Source organism: Argiope bruennichi, chromosome X1, assembly GCF_947563725.1.
Source record: "Argiope bruennichi chromosome X1, qqArgBrue1.1, whole genome shotgun sequence".
In the NCBI taxonomy this organism is placed as follows: domain Eukaryota; kingdom Metazoa; phylum Arthropoda; class Arachnida; order Araneae; family Araneidae; genus Argiope; species Argiope bruennichi.
Window position 1 is genome coordinate 108,095,959 of NC_079162.1, and position 20,658 is coordinate 108,116,616.

The 20,658-nt window shown below is 27.9% G+C and overlaps 1 protein-coding gene across 2 annotated transcripts in view; it reads left to right on the top strand.

Moving 5' to 3' along the window:
- LOC129958759 (monocarboxylate transporter 12-B-like) overlaps positions 1–20,658 on the top strand; it is a 153,880-nt gene that overhangs the window by 93,865 nt on the left and 39,357 nt on the right. The window lies entirely within an intron of this gene.

The following is a 20,658-nucleotide window of genomic DNA, read 5'->3' on the forward strand; positions in this document are numbered from 1 at the left end:
AGAAACGTATTTTGTTTATAACGCTAGGTCCAATTCCAGTTGTCATTTTTATTAAATTCAACACAAATGCAATTTAACTATTTCAAGGAAGCCGTGATAAAAACCTTTTCATTTTGGGTAGCGGATATTAAATAAGAGCTCCAGTCTTTTCATTATTTCTAAAATAATTAGCCTCTAGAAGTAACTTTCATATTAGACTAAATTGCTATAATCAACAAATTATCTCAAGGTTTTCTATCATTTTTAAGGACATTTTGCAGTTACTATTGATTATTAACATCCGACGATGACATCACATTAGTGTTGCTTGCAAAATTATTATTAATGCCGACAGATTCATTGTTGCCTTCGCGTTTGCATTATTAATAAAAATTGCTATGAAGCGCAGTTATTTACGAATTGCTATGAAGCGCAGTTATTTACGAATTGCTGTGAAGAGCAGTTATTCAATTCTTCCCTATTACGCGCTGGTTAACTTTTTTTAGTTCGTGCCTGTTATTTTTATTTAAATAAAATTATACATGATGATTGAGGATTATTATGATAGCCTAAAAATGTGCGTAATTCAAAAATATTCCCACCTAAATGAGTATAATAATATATATATATATATATATATATATATATTTGCTACCTTCTTCAAATACTGGTATGAAAAAGTAATCTGCTTAAAATTAGGTTAGCCTATTAGATAAAAATATATCGAATCATATGTTATTTGCCAAATTTTCAAACTTTATGCAAAAAAAATAATAATAAATGATTTACAAGATAACTTGGACTCTCATTGAAAGTTAGCGAATTGAAATATCATTTCCACGTTGAGAAGGTATTTTTGAAAGGAAATTCCCATTTGGTTCCCATTTATTGTTTAACCTTTCAGTGCATCGTGTAGCCATTTGGTTATATGTTTTTATTTCCATTTATAAATTTCACATGACTGTTTTAAATGGTAAAAATGAATGTTTGAAAATCCCTTTTTAAATGCTTTTTTGATAAAATTTGTAAAAAAGACTGATAGATTATAATAGCGATACTAGAATTAGATTTAAATTGGAAACTTGGGAAAATACCAGGACGGCTATTGTATGAATATTTCTACAATTAAAAATACAATCAAAATACTTTTTTTTGCCTCGTAAAAAATATATTGGTAAAAAGGGACTTTTATTTTTATTGCAAAATTGCTATAATGTGATTTATGTTACTGGGATATTGTTTAATTGATAATAGTGCATTTTAATTTTTTTAATTTCACAAAAAAATACTTAAACATTTAAAAAATATTTTTCTTGAATTATATGCAAATTTTTATATTTATTTGAGAAAAAAAATCATGCATTGTAGGATTAATAAAGTTAGTAAATATTATCAAATTTGTTGTTTTAAAAATAATTTCAATATAAAATGGGCTAAAGAAATTGAAAGTTTATTAATTTTCAAAACTTCATGGAATATGGGATTATTGATACAGCTAATTTAGCTTTTCCTTAGGGAAGTAATAAAATAAAACTCATTGCGTTTTTTTGAGTGGAAATTTGAGAAATACTCTTTCAGATATACAAAAGACTTTTAATTCAAACGGAAACTGAAATACTTTATTCCAAAAATATTATTTATATCTTTGAACTGCAATTATAAGAAGCAAATATTTTTCCTATTATATAATAATACATTATAAAACATACCGTATTTCTTCAAATTACAATTATAAGAAGCAAATAATGTCCCTATTATATAATAGCTTTGTATATCAAATTTGCCAAACAATTTTATTGATTTATGCAAAAACATTTGTTTAAGCTACTTGCATATGCTTCAAATTGTTTCATGCAATATGTTATAGCTGTATGTTATCTCAAGATGCCATATGTCGTTAATGGTCCCAATTGTTACGTCATAATTCGAATTGTTGTTGTTGTTTTTTGTCATATAATATTTTGATAGAGTAGCAACAATATGAATTCCAGACCCATGAATTCTTGATTAATTACTCCGGATGGTTATATTCTCACAGAGTAAATTTCAAATTACTGAGAAATTTTCTTGTTTATTTCTGTTCAGTTTGGTTACTTCTTGTTCTCAAAACTTTAATTAAATTTGGAATATATATCTATATATTCAATCAAAAATATTTTCTTAAATTATTGGTATTATTATACTCATTATTAAACAGAGGGATTTTAATTCCTTACGCTTATATTAGAAAGTAATTTCGTAATCAATCTATTAGTATTAAATTTATTTTCGCAACGGCCAAGTAACTTCCGTAAAATAACTCTACTATTGGAAAATATTTTAAAAACGTTCTGAGTGAAATAAACAATTGTTTTAAACAGGTATTTATCAATTAGCTATGAAATATTGTTATCAATTTTTATTAATTGATTAACGTTTCGAGGGGACATGAAAACTCCATAATCTCAGATGCACCCCGGATTAACGAATCAAAAATCATAGTAGCTTGTTAAAATTTTACGGACTGTTTATCATTTATGAGGTTAAGAATTCCTAGGAACTCGTGATGAATTAATGAAGGAAGTTTAGATGATATTTTTATCTTCTTAGATCAGCAACCTCACACACAGAAAGAAAATATCTCAGTAAGAAATTGTAATATCCTTTCGGCAGCATAATTGATGGCCCATTACAAGTAATTTAGTGGACAGCATTAGGAGCAGTTTTGCTTAGAGTGTCTTTCAGCATTAAACTAATTAGTTAGCTATCAAAATATAGTGTTCAAATTGCTCTTAATTTATTAAAAGTTTAAGTACTTAAACAAGGCAGTATGGTAAACAATTATAGGATGAATTAAAATGACAACACAATATTGAATGTTGTTCTATACTGTATAATGTTCAGTATAATTCTTTTGTATAATGTATACTATACTTAACCTCCATTTGTCTATGTGCATGATCTTCATTTATATAGATTTTCTTTAGTTCTATAATGTTCAGTATAATTCTTTTATATAATGTATACTATACTTAACCTCCATTTGTCTATGTGCATGATCTTCATTTATATAGATTTTCTTTAGTTCGAAAAATTTATTCGGTCAATATTAATAAAATATTTAAAAATGCATGTAATTATCATCATAAAAATAAATAAGTCTGATTATGTAGAAAACGTTTTATAAGTGGCATCAAACAAACTGTAAAACTCATTCTGTGTGTAAATGTTATTCGTATACATTTTAACGCTTATTTGCAAATCACTCTAACTTTAACACTTATTTGCGAATTATAGAAATGTGTTTATAATAAAGTAATTATGTGGCATTATTACTTTTGGCAAAGTTTTACGATGTTTGTCGGACGTAACATAAAACTATTTATTTTTCTACACTCATAGCTTTGATGTTTATATTATATTCACTACAATACACGTTAAAAATCATCTAAACAAAAGTAAAGTCAAATTGACTTCGCATTTTCTTTGCTTTATTTCAACTACTAATGCCCCACTGTTAGAAAATGCCATTTATGTTATAAATAGAAAATTGAACAAAAAGACTTGGACGATGAATCTAATTCTTTCTGTTAAAAATTGAAGGTCATTATGCCTCTATTTTTTGTTTTAAAAAAAAGCAATTTCCGAATAATATTGTAGAACAAGATATGAACAATACCATTCAGTTGATTATGTGTAACGAATTCTTCTCTACTGAGTGTTAAATGATACAAGAATTTCTTTACTAATGAGTCTTCAGCATTACCCTTTTCCTGGCTAAATGCCATTACAACTATTAATTTTTGTCAAACACGATTTGGAACCAACTTTTGGTTCTCTCATTAAGACTTTAAAACAAGAACATGTACTCTTGTAAAGGCTGTGTGATTCCAGAAATTGTTCCTGTATAAGAGCCCTTTTCCGTCTATTGTGCATTCTTTTTTTCCCAAAATAGCAGTTAATAGCAGTTTTACTGAATCATAATTCCTGTTCTCAAAATTGATAATTGCATAGCCAATGGAGTGCATTGTCATAAATTTATGAAAAGTAGTTTAACTGAAATATTCTATTAAAAATATTGAAATGATTTGATTTCATCCATAATAATCAACTGAAACAACTTTTTGATCATATTAACTGCCAATAAACATATTGCATTGTTCAGTGTTCTTATATTTGTTTTACTTAGTAATCTTGAGAAAGTAATTTATTTTTCGTTGTTTTTATTAATAATTTTTTTTTAAATATGGCTAAAATATTTCCTATCTAATTCAGTTATTTGTTTACAAATATGCTTTTATTTTTTAAATTTAATATTGATATTTATAAAACTTTTTTTATTCAAAAAATACTTTTCAAAACAATAGTTGAAGTTCAAGTTAAAAATAAACATTGTTTCGATATTTCTTTAAAAAAAGAGATATTATTACATTTGTAATTAAAAAAAACTGTTATTTCCTTATATATTTCAATTAAACATTACGACATAAAATTTTTAACTAATTTATAGTATTAAAAGCATTATATGAATTTTAGTTTGATTTGTCAACATTTTTTTTTTTTACTTCAAATACAAATCCTTTTAATCTCTTCAAATCTTAAATAAATGGTCTTGGTCCCCTTTCATGGACGCGGCTCAATGTAACGGCTCTCAACTTAACAAACTGAGGAGAAAATTTTCCATTTGGTTTAAATCCGTGCTGTTTTCTAGGTTTAAACATATGCGATAAGTACTGTACTAAATTTATTTTATTTATTAATGAAAAAATTGAAATTTCATTTTTCATCCTGTCAAGCATTTATTTTTTCGTAAAGCTGATACAAAGTACATTGGTCTTAAAATCTCTTTGTTTTCAAGATCTATTATTATCAATAATATTTCAGTGAACAATATGCTTACAGTTAGTTGATTCAGCTTTGATTTCTGAATAGTGAATTACGTGATACATTCATTCCTAAGACATTAAATATAAATGGAACGATATAAAACCTGCTTTTACGTGTCTTTTGTGAATCAGAGTATTCTTCTTTTATGAATCAAACGTACTCTTTTCACTTGACTGGCGAAATATAAAATTCATTTTAAGAATCGAGACGTCACGGATTGATCGTCACTTTCTAAAACGACAAAGGTTTACATGATAAAAAGGACATACATGGTAAATGTGGCCCTCTTGAAGAGCAAAGAGGCTCATTAACTTTCTGGAGATAATGTTTGAAGAGTTTTCTGAAGCATTTCCCTGCCAATTATCTTGTCCTAGAAATAAAAAAAGGGAGTATTCTATTTAACTTAATGATGATGGTGATCTAAGGTAATGATGATTCGATGCTTTCCTTCGTGTTGAATCATTTGAATAATTTTAGATGATTTAAGTTTGTAAGAATGAATGGGATAATATATACAATGACTTGTTAGATTATCGAAGTTATTTAAGAGTTCGCCTTGTAAAGATTGTAGAGTTTAGTTTTCATACATTTGCGAACAAGGTTTTTTTTAAAAAAAATATTTATTAATATTTTTTTCTTCTTTTACATTATTTTAGTTCCCGTTAGCTATTCAAATGACCAACAAAGAAAATATACTTTATGAACAAGCTTAGAGTACTGAGTGTTTTTGTTTTCGTGTCTGCAGATTTGAGGTTTAATTTTGCGGACTTCCATTCTAAACATTTGAGTTTGGCATAAATGAATGTGATAATGAATTTGGTTTACATAGCGCATAATGACAAGGGTATCTTTATGCATAACTGTAGTTTGTAATTAATTTGTTGTATTTTGATTCTTAGTAACTACTCTCATGATCAAATCTGATATTGATCTTAAGAACATTCTTAGAATTTTAATCATTTTCATTTATTAGTAAACTTAAACGTTTACTTTGGAAAGCATAAATTTTCTGACAAATTACTTTTGCCATATATAAATAACGAAAAAGAATATATGATGATTTCAATGCCGAAATAAACCTTTTTACTGTTTGTAAAACAAAGCCGTATACATTAATCATCTCATTGCTAATTTTATATACAAGTTAAATAAATTCCCTAAATCTAGACGAAACATATAAAAGTCAGCTGGGTCAACAATACACAGCCACTACAAAGAGTATTATGTTGTCAAATAGGTTGAGCGATCAGTAATCGTTATGGTTATGTAAATAGTTTCATTTTCCGCCTTTTTTTTAATTTTATTTTTTTTTCTTTGTAGTTTGCTTTTTCATGCGCTGTTTCAAACCAAAGTGATGTTTGCTCACCTTAATTCCAATATCTAGTTAGTCTATGTTAATTTTTAAAGTGATCCGGCTTGTTAAACATTACTTTTGAAAAATCGATGGAAAAAAACTCTCCACTCCCTTTTCTTCCTCTCCTATAAGGGAAGACCAGCAGACGGATAATCGGACAGACGGTCAGAGTCTGCGGGTGTGTTTTCCACTTCATGTCTGCAACACTGTTTAAATAACCATAAAGGTTATAGCTACAGGGGCATGAAGTGATTATGTTATTTTCTTCTAATAGTTAAATTTGCTGAGGTAAAAGGACAAAATTTACATTGATTGCGATATCTGTTAATTTAATAGAAAGAAATGAATTTTAGATTGCTCAATGCAGATTTGCATTTCTCTGAGCATTCATTATAAACCAGTAAATTAATATATATAATATTGATGATTTAGAGTTTGCATACGTTTAGTTTTAATTTAATATACATTTATTTAAATTTTAAAATAATAAATTGTGATATTATTATGAGTTTATATAATATTAACCAAGATAATCTTATTTATTCCTGGACTAATGTTGATTTTCGGCAAGTAACATATAAGTATACTTACAAACTAATGCAATGATTATTATTAATGAAATAAAAACAAATTCTTCTAATAAGAATTGCTGTAATTAATAAACTAACTGGAATAAACGATGAATGTATTTCGATGTACGAAATCTTGATTATACAGCTGATAAAAAAAGTCAGATCTTGCTTGTGATTTGGGTTATGGGTTTTGATTTAGAAAATTACGGCCTCTTTTATTTGCTATAAAGAAGTTAAAAAGAGCCAATATTTGCTCTTTACAAATATTCTTCCTATGAAATATAATACATCTAAAAATGTGATAACACTTTCTTTATTTTTCATAGAACAGTTTTTCATATATTGAAACTTTTTTTAAAAATTTACAACAGACCTTTGGAGACTTTTTCGTAATGCTCAGAGAAATGAAAATACCCTTCTTAGAATAAGCGGAAATTAAGTACAATTTAAATTCATTAAGCGTTGCATTGATTGAATTAAACTTCTTGAATTAAATAGTAAATGCAATGAATAACTGAATATCCAAATTAAACTAAATGAGTCTCCGAACTGTCTTTGAAATGAAAAAAGAATACCAGGGTTATAGAAATATGGATCTGTCTATGAATATGAAGAGAACCTTTTTCCAATATGATTAGTCCACAAAAATCATATAAATCTATATATATGACATCTATCTGATCATCTGTTTTGGATATCAACATAAGCCAACTTTAAGTTGCTGTAGGCTACTGCTTTAAAAAAAAATCCAGTTGATATTTTAAAACAAATACTTTATTTTAAAAAAGATTTGGTATGTATTATTTATTATTTCGAATGGTTTACGAAAGCAATAAGATATAGAAAGCGATTTGAAACTTATTGTTATGCTTTCATGATCTTTAAATGCGTAGAGCAACTTCAGAACAGGTCTAAGCAACAGAAGATGTAGAGACTATTAAAGATAAATAAATATGTATATGTATGTTTATTACAGATATATTTGGTATATCTGTAATAAAATATTACAGATATACCAAACTTTAATATAAAAGATTAAAATTTAGCCAGAAGCTTTTGCAAATTTCATTTGATTTATATATTGCTTCAATAATATTCAAGCGCTAAATAAAAATATAACTATAACATTACTTTTATTATACATTTAAAATATAATTATATTGCTAAACTCATAGAATGAAATAAAGAAATCCTTAATAAGTCTGGCAATTGGATTCTCGCCCATTAATTTAGTTTAATTTTTGTTAAAAAAAAAGAAGTATGAGTATCTTTTATCAATATACTCTGAAAGTATAGACATCATAAATAAAATAGTTTCTAATTTGCAAATTAGGCGTAAGATATTTTAACCTCTTGCATGTTCGTTTTGGTTTGAATAAGATACTTAGATACGATGAATTAGATTTTTAGATCATTGTCCTTCATTACGATGAATAACAGACGAATTATAAAGAGCCGCCTTTAGATTAATTTCAGATAATTTCCCTTGCCGAAGATAATTACCATCATCAATTTTACTCTGGGTGTCGTTTTTAATTAATGTAGTTTGTTTCATCATTTTTTATAAACTCTGTAAGAAATCGTCCTTCACTGCTCAATTTTGTTGAGGATCATCCATTTTTGAGATATTTTTCGAAGATTATCGCGCGCCTTATATGATATCTTCAAAAACCATATTGCACGTATCTTCATTTCGAAAAAAAGCTTTTAATATTTCTAGATGTATTTTTTGTGATCATTTGACAGAATATATAATTATAATATTTAAAAAGATAATTTTCAAAAAGACATTGATTTTTCGCCTCTCTTCCTTAGGATCGCAAATGTCCCAAACAGTATACTCATACACTTCAAACTGTCATTTATATATTTAATTCTATAATTATGCAGCCAAGTTCATTTTTACTTAGAATAGCAAACTGTACCAGTTTTGAATAATACCAAAAGCAATTAAAATTCCTAATTACAATTTCGCTGACGAATCAACTCTAGCAATTGAAAGCGGATAATTTAAGATTGATAATTGTCACATTTAATATTTTTTAGTGGAAATGGTTTAACCGTGACTTATTGTGAGTTCTGCCATTGTAATTAGAATGGTTTTAGATGCCATTATATAATGGTCTGCCATAATAGAATGGTTTTAAAAATTTTCAAATGGAATAAAACTTGTATCCTAAACAACTTTTTAAATTTATTGCAAATACAATATTTAAAATAAAATTCAAAATACGTAGAAACATTTTATTGTTAAATTTATTTAAATGTTTTTAATTGAAAATATGCAGATTTCAGACATTATTTATATTTTCGAATTACAAATCAAATGTTGAGTCATATTCATTATATTTTTTCATATTTTGATTGAAAAGTACATGTTTTCAGAAAACAATTGAAAGAAATAAAGAAAAAGAAAAAGGATATTTTGTTTCAATTGTTTTTTTAAAGAAATTCCTATAAAAAAAGATGGCTATCATATTGATAATGTAAGAAGATATTGTGAATGCGAAATTAAAAGACATTCCATTTTATTTATTCATTTTATTATGCATTTTTTTATTTATTATATTTGCTTATTTAATGGTTCTTTTATTTTTCAATATTATATGCTTTTATATTTTGATAAACGATTTGAAATTGCAAGGGTTAATTTTAATATATTGGATATATTGGAAAAAAATAAAGCTAATTGTTTTATAGGTGTTATATTAAACGTAATTTTAATCGTTCTATTCGTCGTTAAACTGTTCAATTACTTCCCGTTTTCAAAAGGCACATAAAAAGAATCAACTATGTATTAGCTGTCAAATTCCATCTGTTACCAATTCTGACACATATTTAGACCACCTACAAAGTGTAACTTCAACAGGCTTTGACATTTTAACTTCTCGTGTCGTTAGAATGCTGGTCATAACAGTCAGAAAACATCCGCTTTTGGTATGCAAAAGACCTGAAGATGTTCTTTCGCCAGTCATTGAAATTCAGAAAGCATAGATGACAGAACATGTGTTTGAGGTTAACTAGGGACAATTATCTTTGATGATCAAAGAACTCATGCATCGATAGGTAAAGTCCTTGAGAAGATAGATAAAAATACTTAAGAAATTTCATTTTTTAATTCTCTAAATATAAACTGATCTAATTTTAAAAGATAAAAAAGTTGTATATAAGTTTTTATATATTTTTGGTTTTTATTGCGGAAAAAAGATCTTACTGTGCTTCCAAAGCAAGGTTTTATTATTAATCACTAATTCCTGGAAATTAGCATTGTTTTCTTTCTTTCTTTTTTTTTTTTTTTTTTTTTTTTGGCCTGGGTGAATTTAAAACGTTTTACTGCAAGATATAATAAATTTTTCTTTAACCTACTTAAAGTGTTAAAAATAGAATAACAAATTCTAGCAAGTTCAAATAAAAACAAGAACTTCATGTTTCTCTTTTAAGTTGAATTTCAAGTTATTTCTAAAATGGATAGTTACATGAATTTTAGACAAAAACATATAATTAAATGTATGTAATTTAGGGCATTTTGATTTCTTCTGTATGTATTCAAATTTATTTATTCGAAAGGGGATGTTTTATTTAGATAAATATAATTGGAATTGACCTCGCATCTGTATTATAAGTATTTCTATATTTTACAGAAAAAAAATAACTAAAATTAACATAGAAGTGATTGAGATTTCCTGATATTTTCCTTAGATAATTTTTGTTGCTTAATTCCTGTTTTTGATATTCCAGACGCAGCAATTTTGAGAATTCTTCTAGAAGTAATCTAATACTGATTTAATAGACTATTAAGCTGTTTGATACTTTTGGCAAAGTTTATTAAATGAAATTTCGCTAAAATTTACATCAATATTTTAAACAAAAAATTATTATTGCAAAAAAAAAAAATCGATCAAACTAGAGCAGATGTTGTAAACAGTACCGAAACTTACTTTCAATGCGTTTCGGAAAGGTTTCTAACAATATTTTGATAATCAACAATAGCATTTAGCTCCCAAATTTTCTTTCTGTACGTCAAACATAGAGCCTCTGTTGCACCTGCCTCTTTTGGCATTGAGAATACGACTTATACCTCGCATAATTGAAAATTTACCGAATTTCACTGGGAAATCGGCTGAAAATGCATATTTTTAGCATTACAAATATAATATATAATGGAATTCGTAATTATTTTCCATTATTAAACAACCGTTCATATTTCCATTAATTCAAATGAATATTCTCTTTTAATGATGATAAAGCGAATGACCATTTGTAGTAATATAATTTTATACTTCATTTTAAAGGGTCAGACATCTGACTTCAATTAATGAATAAATTTCATCCAAATGACCATCAGTAATCTCACGTGTTTTTTCTACGATACATCTTTTTAAGACTTATACATACATATATATACCAAATTAAATTTCTCAAATTATTTCAGTTGAAATTTTTCAACAATTAAAAGCTGTTTTATTCTTTGTTAACAATCAAATACGTAATAATTTCAACATGCTAAGTTCTAACGAAATCATAATAGAAAAAAGTTAAGACTACTTTGTTCTCAATAACTTCAAATATTGAATAAAAAAAAACACTGCGGACTTGTTAGATTTAAACGAGTTGCTGATCTGGAGGGTTAATTGCCCTATAAAATTTCTTTTTAAAATGAAAGTTTTGCATGAAATAAGAGATCTTGCAAAGCATGTAATTTTATATTTTTTTCAAAAAGCATAAAAAGTGTTTGAGCAATTAGAAACAATGGTCCCTATCAACGACCAAAAATCTATCTCTAGGTTTATCTGAACATTAGTGAAGCGATTGAATGACTTCAGCATGTGAGCATTGAAAAGACACTGTCTCGGACTGTTCTGTCAGTTGTGCAATGTAAGACATCTTTCATTAAAGAAGGAGACAACTAATATCGAGTTTCCACTTCTTGCTTAAGAATTGTGAACTGAATGACGTCAACTTTCTGTGCTGAGTAGAATACCTCGAATTCATTGCTGACACTTTATTCTTTTTATTTTGTTGAATCTCTAATGAAGTCAATATTTTTTGGCATTGGTAATTAAGGAGCTTTTTGAGTTCCGATGTGAAACTCCGCCAAAAATTTCGAAATCTTATTGAAAATTTTATTTCGTATTTTGTTTCTATTGATTTCAATGTTAGCACAAGTTTTTTTTTATCAATATTACACAAAGTTGATGAAACACGAGAAATGTTTCACACTAAAAGTACTAAATTTCTTCCATTCGGAAATTTCGTTTCACAACTTGCCACATTGCTGATTGTAATTTTTTTTTATCGATATTAAATGGTATTGTACTAAATTGCAGTAAAGTGGGAAATAATCAAACAGTGTCGCAATAGCAGGACAGTATTGATGTTCCGAGCGCTAGGGAACATTACGAAGAAAAAACACGACTTATGTTTATAAAATGGCATTAATGATTTCTTTGTTTGCACAAGTTTATTTTAAAGCAGTTTTACCCAAAGTTGCCCCAACCTGAGAAATATTTCTCCATTGAAAGTAGAACTACATTTCTTCTATTCGGACATTTCGCTTCATAATTTGCCAGTTCGCTGTTTGCAATCTTTATTTTTTTTTTATTTATATTAAGTGGTATTGTATTAAATTGCTGTAAAGTGGGAAGCATTAAAACAGTGTCGTAACAGCAAGACGGTTCTGATGTTCCGAGCGCAAGGGAACATCATGAAGACAAAACACGACTTATGTTTATAAAATGACATTGATAAATGATAAAGACAAAACATGTTTTATGTTTATAAAATGACATTAATAAATGACGAAGACAAAACACGTTTTATGTTTATAAAATGACATTGATAAATGATAAAGACAAAACATGTTTTATGTTTATAAAATGACATTAATAAATGACAAAGACAAAACACGTTTTATGTTTATAAAATGACATTGATAAAGCAGTCATTTAGTATCTCAAATGCCGTTTATGGTAGGTTTGCCGCTGTATTTATCAATAAACAAATACCAGATTTTTTACGTTTTTACGTAGCTTGCTATAACTAAGTTTAAGATGAAGTGAGGATTTATGATTTATCATATTAATTTCATACAGGCATCATTTTTGAAGGATAATTTTTAATATATTATTGACTATTAAATGTAAGATTTTCTCTTCAGAAGAAATACTTTTTCTATTGTAGGGAGCCTTTAGTGTGAAAGAAAGTAAATGTACTTTTATATCAGGCCGATTTAAAATATTAAGCTATAACAAAAAAACTTGATTTCGGAAGAACTCATGTGAAACGAATAGTTCAGCCTCAGTGGCTTTTTATGTAAGATAAGTGCGGCGTTACGTTTCAGCAATTTTAGTTTAAGGAAGGCGTAATCTGTATCATCATTCTTTTATCTTCAGTGTTCTTTTTTCTTTTTTTTTTTTCTTTTTTATTTTAAAGAGAAAAAATGGCTTCGTGATCCACTTTATTCGTTAAAAGTTGATGACCAGGTGGATATCAGTTAAGAGGGCATCTAACTTGGAATCATTCAGCCTTCTCTCTGTTAATTGCTAGTTAACTATATATATATATATATATATATAACTCTAGACAAAATCGACCAGAAGAAAACTCTTCAAAAAATTTCTGCAGTAGCTTAATTTATATTTAATCTAATAATCTTTAAGAATTAACTGATTGTATAGTTCATTTATGTTTTAATTTCAATATTCCTCCCATAAATTATACTTGAATATTTATTTTATTTGTTAAAAAAAAAAGACTAATCCGCCCAGAAAAAGAGACGAAGAAATTATTATTGAAACTTTATATATTTATGGATTATATTTGTTTTTAAAAAAAACAAATATGGATATGGTATAGATAATATGGAATATGGAAATATATGATATGGAATTATTATTTTAGTGCAGTCATTTTTTCTTGATTTAAAGTAGAACTTCAGCAAGCGAGATGGAATGAAATTTGACATTTTCTCCTATCATGGATTCATTTTATTTAAATCCACAAGTAATCGAAATCTTCAATAATGTTAGTTGAAAACCATGTCAGTTACTGTTATTTTTATTAAAAAGAGAGGAATAAACTGAGCAATCACAATATTTGCCTCCAGTTCTTTTGTATAAAAAAATGTCAAACTTTAATGAAAACTGATTAGAAATTTATTTCACGTAACGTGTGCTTTCATTACAGAGTTTAGATAATTATCGTAATTTCCGGCGTAGAGTCCGCGGATTATCTGTTAAAAAAACATGAAAATCGTCACTAATAATTTGCTGCCACGGATTATCTGTTGACTTTTTTTCAGGACTAAAAGTAGCATCTGCGGATTATATGCCGCCGCGGATAATACGAAAGAAATTACGGTATCACAAATAATTCGGTAAATATATACGAAAACTGTTGCTTCTCTAACTTTTTTGTGCATGTTAATACTTGAGTAGATAAGACAGATGGTTTAATTGAATTGATTAGATAATTAATATTTTGGTAGGCAAACCAGATTTTCAAATAGGTTGATTAGACAACCTAAATACATTACACTATTCTGTCATTACAAATTAATGACTTCCATACAGATATTTAATCTAGAAAGAATTATTTTTTTGTAATAACGTTAGATCTTTTCATTTTTGATTTAATAAAACTTCTATTGAAATTCGGAATTTAAGCTCTTTTTGATATGGAAATTCGTCACAATTTTCTTCTTGTTCAGTATCATGGAAATTATGCTCCGCAATTTAATGGCGAAAATACAAAGTATCTTTATTCCAAAGTATATTGCAGCTTAATGATTCATGTCAACCAAAGATTGATGAATGAATTTCCCCAAATCAGTTAAGTCATTTAAATTTCTTACTAAAAGAACGCACGCATGGGTGTTATTTTCTACAAGTATCTGATTTAAGCAGAACGCTCTTCTTTTTCTTTTTTTCTAGTGTAATTTTCCGGTCAATTTGCAATTACACAGTCAAAGAAAAGGGCAGGGCATCATCTCGTTGGAGGTCACGAACAACTTCTGTTTTGCACCATGCAAGAAACTATTTTATAGCATGTAATGGCTCGAAGTCGTTCTGTAATCGAGTCTTTTTGGAATCGTTTCTAATTTACCTGTCTTTGCAAAAGAAGAAAGAATGATTTGCATCACCTAAACTGTTCTTCCAGAAAGTCGATTCTGAAAAACGATTTCAGGAGCGGCACGAGACTGAGGATATTGGAAAGTAAAGTAAGATTTACGGATTCACGTTAAAGGGCAGTAAATCGTTCACCGAAATATACGGTTTTTCCTCTCGTCTAACCTAATAAAGAACAATGAGCTTCACAACTAAGATTTACCTGACAAGAAAAATAGCCTTTTCTTGTCTTTAGAGATTGCCAATATTACGTCTTTCCTGATAGTCGTGACTCTTCGAAAATAAATGAGAACAAAATCTATAAATAATTTTGTTACTAATGATTATCATTAGCAAAATTAATATTTGTTATGAAGAGATATTTCAGAGATTTTGTGTGATAATGTGGTTTAATTTAACTAGTTTTTTTTATTATATAATTTTATAAACCGTTTGCCGAAATCTATCCTTTCCGATACTTGAACTTAGTTTGATTTAACTGACATGTAAAGTAATTCTTTAATTGTAATCCTTTGTCAGTTTGTCTTATCCAGTATTGATAAATCTTATAAATAAATTTTACATTATTGCTGGTGATAATATGAAGTTGTTTGTAGACATGAAACATAATCGCATCAGCTTTGCTTAAAATAAATTAGATTATTTAGTTTATACATTTTTCTTTTTTACTTCATTCTTGATTTGCTGTAATCATCTCACGAAATATCCAAAATCCATGCTATCAATAAATGATCAACTTTACGTTTTCAAACTAATACAAATTTAACATTCTATAAGCGAAAGGAAGTTTAAATTATGTGTTTCGAAGTCTAATCTCGCATATTTTTATAGCTCAATTTCTTGATTTACATTTTTTTGCCTTCGGACAATAAAGTTAATATGATTAATCATCATTTATTAAAAATGTAAAAATCGATTCTCTGTTCTTCAAAAGGTCACATAACCTTGGCATTTTGTTATAAATGTTCAGCCTGCTTTATCGACCTGTAATATTTCTTTTAATTTTTTGTATTAAATTCATTTTGTAAAATTTATCTGCACCATTAGTTTTACAGGCAGTTTTATCAAAGCGTCATATTTATTCAGCTTTCGCACATAATCGAAGGATATGCATTGTTGTTTTCAAATGTTATAAATCCCCTAACATAATGACCTCTCAGATTTCCTGATATCCTTGAAGTTTAACATTCATCAGGTTAAATTAATGTCTATTAAATAAATATTTGTACATAAATATAGAACTGACTCATATAAAGATGCAGATATTGCAGATATTTATTAAATGCGTGTCAGTTAGTGAATTTCACTTGCTTGGTTTACTTTCAGCTTGCATTTACACATCGCAGAGTCAATATTTTCGAGTAAAAATAACTTACAACGCACTCGTTTGGAACATGATGGATTATTAGACAATAACGGTCTACACAATAAGCGCCACGACTGGAATCCTACTCAGATGAGGTTACTTTATATATTATTTTATGTACCTGAAAGGTACCTGGCTATGTATCTTCTTTTCATTCCGAAATTTCTTCAACATCAATTCGATCTGGGAAAGATAAATATTTTCTCAGCAACCATCAATTTTTATCATCTTTTTACAATTTATAAATCTCTTGCAATGTAGTGATATAAACTATACAAAAAGACAAACATTACATCAGACGATACATACAGAAAGAAATATTTGTATAATAACGCGAAAATAAAATATATAACGATATCGTATTTCATTTGTTTTAAATCAAATATTATTCTTCATCTTTCAGTTAAATTTTTGCAGGGCTTTTTGATTGTAGGCCAATAAATTTAGAATGCCAATGAAGCTAGTTTACTGAAAATTATCCTGATTTTGTTTACTTCAGATAAAAAAAACAAAAACAAGACTTCTCCAATTATCGGAAAGTGAGAATTTCAAAGGACGCCTTAAAAAGAACCACGATGCCTTTCGTTAGAAAGTCGATTACACCAAATTAAATCCATTCACCTGAACATTCCGTTGTCAGTATCATTTTTCAACCCAGCAACACCCTGCCGATTAAGAGGGAAGAAATACAGACCAACGCCCATGGGAACCGATTGTTCAACAAGGTCTGGCCTTTCTTATGTCTTCTTTCAAAAGTGATGATTGGAGCAAGTAAATCAACCGCGCTTTCTTTCAGGTTAAAGAAACTTTTTATCTATCCTTTTTTATCAATCATTGATTTTTCACACAATATCTAACCTGTCATATTTGATGGATTTGAACACGCTTCACTTCGGTGAGGTGCTCCTCCTCAAATCTGTTACCTATAAAGTTCGCAGTTCGTTAACTTTTCTTCAATGCAACTTACTTCAAATAAAATAAATTTATACATGGTTTAATATTCAATATGTATTAGTGCAGAAAATTTATCTTTGGCAGTTTTTCAATAATATCATAATTTTTATATCATATTTTCATATATAATATCATATTTTATAACATATATCATATTTTACGCAAGAAAAATTTATTTTGAAGAGGGATTTGTTACGCCGCTCGATATTATGATATAGTTCACTAAATTTTGTTAAAATTTTGAAATTATCTACATACATAATAGCTGGAGAATAAAGTGAATGGCGTATGATATCCGTAAATTAGCTTATGTATAACACGTTCAATTTTTGTAGTAGTAAAATACAGCAAAATTGTTCATAATTGAAAATATTTAAAGCATGATTATTATTACTTATTTGTGAACTGTTCAACTTATGGTTTCAAAAAATGAGGCAATTCCTTCACATTATCATGAATAATACGCTGGCATTATTCATGCAATTTAAAGCATGAAGATCATTATTTGTTAATGATCTGTTCAATTTACGGTTACAAAAAAGGAGGCGATTCTTTCACAGTATGAAGAATAATACACTAGGCTTAAATAAAACCAATTTATAATAAATTTATATGATTTTGGTAAATTTGAAAAAGACTCATTCATTTAAATATCGACGATGATCTGTATATTTTCTGAAGCAAAAATAATGAATACTATGACCAGAAAATCCATAATTTTGAAAAAGCAGACTTACTCTTAAAATGTCCGCTTATATAATAAATATTTTGTACAAAAAATTTTGAAGATTCTGAAAGCACATTTCCTTGATTTTTTGTACAAGAATGTTTTTTTTTTTGTTGTTGTTGTTAGAATATACATTATTATTCTGACCAACCAGCTAAATCTCGAGAAACAAAAGATTTATACACACAGTTTAAACGAAATTGGTTGGAATGCAATAGTCTGGAAAAATTAGTTCAAGAATAATTAATGAAAACTGTTATGCTCTTGATAACCTTCATTACTTGAAAATTATTTATGAATTTGTAATTTCATATTATTACGCATTCCTGCCTGAATATGTATTATATTGAATATGGATTTTGGATTGATGAAGTGTTAAAAAATACCCCCCAAAACACACAAAACACAGGCTCCTAGAAAATCAGAACAGATGCAGAACTGTGAATGAAAAGATCATTCATATTCTTTAACTGTGAAGTGTGAAGGGTCTTTTTCTTTTCCCAAAGAGCCCTTGAAGAAGCTCGAATTTCTTTTTTATGGCTATATTTCTGAGGAAAAAATTCCTTTGAATTACAGCACTTGTTCGATTTCGTAATAAGACCTTTGACAATAATATTTAATAAACATCCCTTTGTTCCATAAGCTATGAAGCAAAGCTGAAGTAATAAGTGCTTTTTTGAATTTTTAATTATTAAAAAATGAATTGACGAATAAAATATTGAAAAAGCAAAATACTTTGAAATAAAACTTTATGAGATTATTCATATATGAATTAATTATACTTAAAGAGAAACTTTGTAAGTATATTTCAATCGGCTATCATAAATTTAAAAAAAAAAACTTTTTAAAAATGTTTGCTCTTTTCTAATCTAATTTCTCATTAGCAGTAAAAATTAAAATATTTCTTTTAGATTAAGTGTTATTGGATAAAAACATTAAAGAAATCGTTTGAACGAAAGCATCACTAAATTCGTACCATCAATTTAAAATGGAAAAAGAATTCACTTTAAGAAAATATATGACTTATTTGTTAGTTTTTTTGTAAACATTATTTGAAAAATATAAAATATAAGAAATAATATTAATTAAATTATTTATAAAGCTATTTAAATAATGCATAAGATGCTAGAAAAATAATTACAAAAGGACACAGAAATATAAATTCTTTATAGAAAAACCAGTGCATGAACTATGATGAAAAGATCGTCAAAATATCTTTCTCTAGTTTTTATGAAGGAGAAATACTTATAAAATCTATGAAACCGATTATTGTGTTTAAAAGTAGGATATAATTATTCAATTTTTTTTTGTTGGAAATCAGTACTTTGAGCACTATTCGATTGATCTTGTTAATAAAATTTAAATAAGACGTGCATTTCCTTATTCAAATTAAAATTTTATTGTAAGCTTAATTTCTGAAGAATTTTGATTAGAAGGATGATTTTGCGAATATATCTTACTTCTAAATATGAAATAATTATTTTAATATTTATTTGTAAACATCTCCTACTCGAATAGGATTCTTCCTTCTCAAAGTAACACCCGATCTCAGGTTCCGCCAAGGTATGTTTTCCAGATGGGCGTTTGCTTTCGGAAAGCAAATGTCATTGTGATGCCATTTAGTTCTGCAAAATACCGATGAGTTACTGCTTCATCGACCTACACACACTTCAAGATGAGTGATGGATTTCCAAAAGGATAAACTAGTGGACGAACCATCTTGGAGCTCTTCACATTCTGTTTGTGCGGGGTATAATTCGACAAGGAATCTGCTTCTGATGAGTGCTAAGGGGCAAATTGTATAATCACCTTTACAAAATTGCTTCTCACGTGCCAAAGAAGATCTGGAGGTTGTGCTAATGTGAGAAGTCGAGTGACATTGATAAGGCGAGCGGAACTGTTGTACTCAGACGCCTACTATTTCATTGGTAAAAGAAGTTGCTCTGTTGATACGTGATCTGGTGTCCAATGGATGGCCGTATGCCAGACCTCTGCGATTTGATTTTGTATCGTCAGTAAAGGTGACAACTATATAATTTTGCAGCAACAACCACGCCTAATTTCAGTTATTTCGCTATCTAAGTGTTGAAATACCCTTAATAGAAATCATTGAAGCAATTGCAAAATGAATGAATTCTATTCATTGCAATCAAAAGAAGCAACTTTTCTTTCTGTTCGTATTGTCGAAATCAGCTTGATGCTTTTTTAAACAATTACGATTCTGCTGCGAAATCCTTAGAACATTGAATTAAAATGAATTATTTTTCTTTATTATTATTTTTTCTCATTCATTACTTCTAGACTAGCAGCTTCACTTTCTAGAAACATGTGAGAGAAATGACGTACGAAACTGCACCATAAATTAAGCAGAAAAAGTTTCTAGAAAAAAATGCGGTAATTGTTAGATAGCGTCCCTTACCCAGTGGCTTAGAATTCTTCAAGGTTAACATGTTGAATGCGGAATTTTAAAACAAATTTTTACAGGTACAAGGAATTAGTTAAATAAATAATTAGTTCACGTCCCGACTATTCTGGAAACAACTCAATGCTAATTCAAACAACTTCTCTAAAATAGTAGATTCTGTTATCTTTGCGTTTGATTAGTTGGTGTTCTAGTTGCGTTTGACATGTTGGTGAGGTAGCCAAGTGAATGATACTAAAGACTGTTTTTTTTATCAGATTAATTGTAGAATTCATGGTGTTGACTCCCTTTT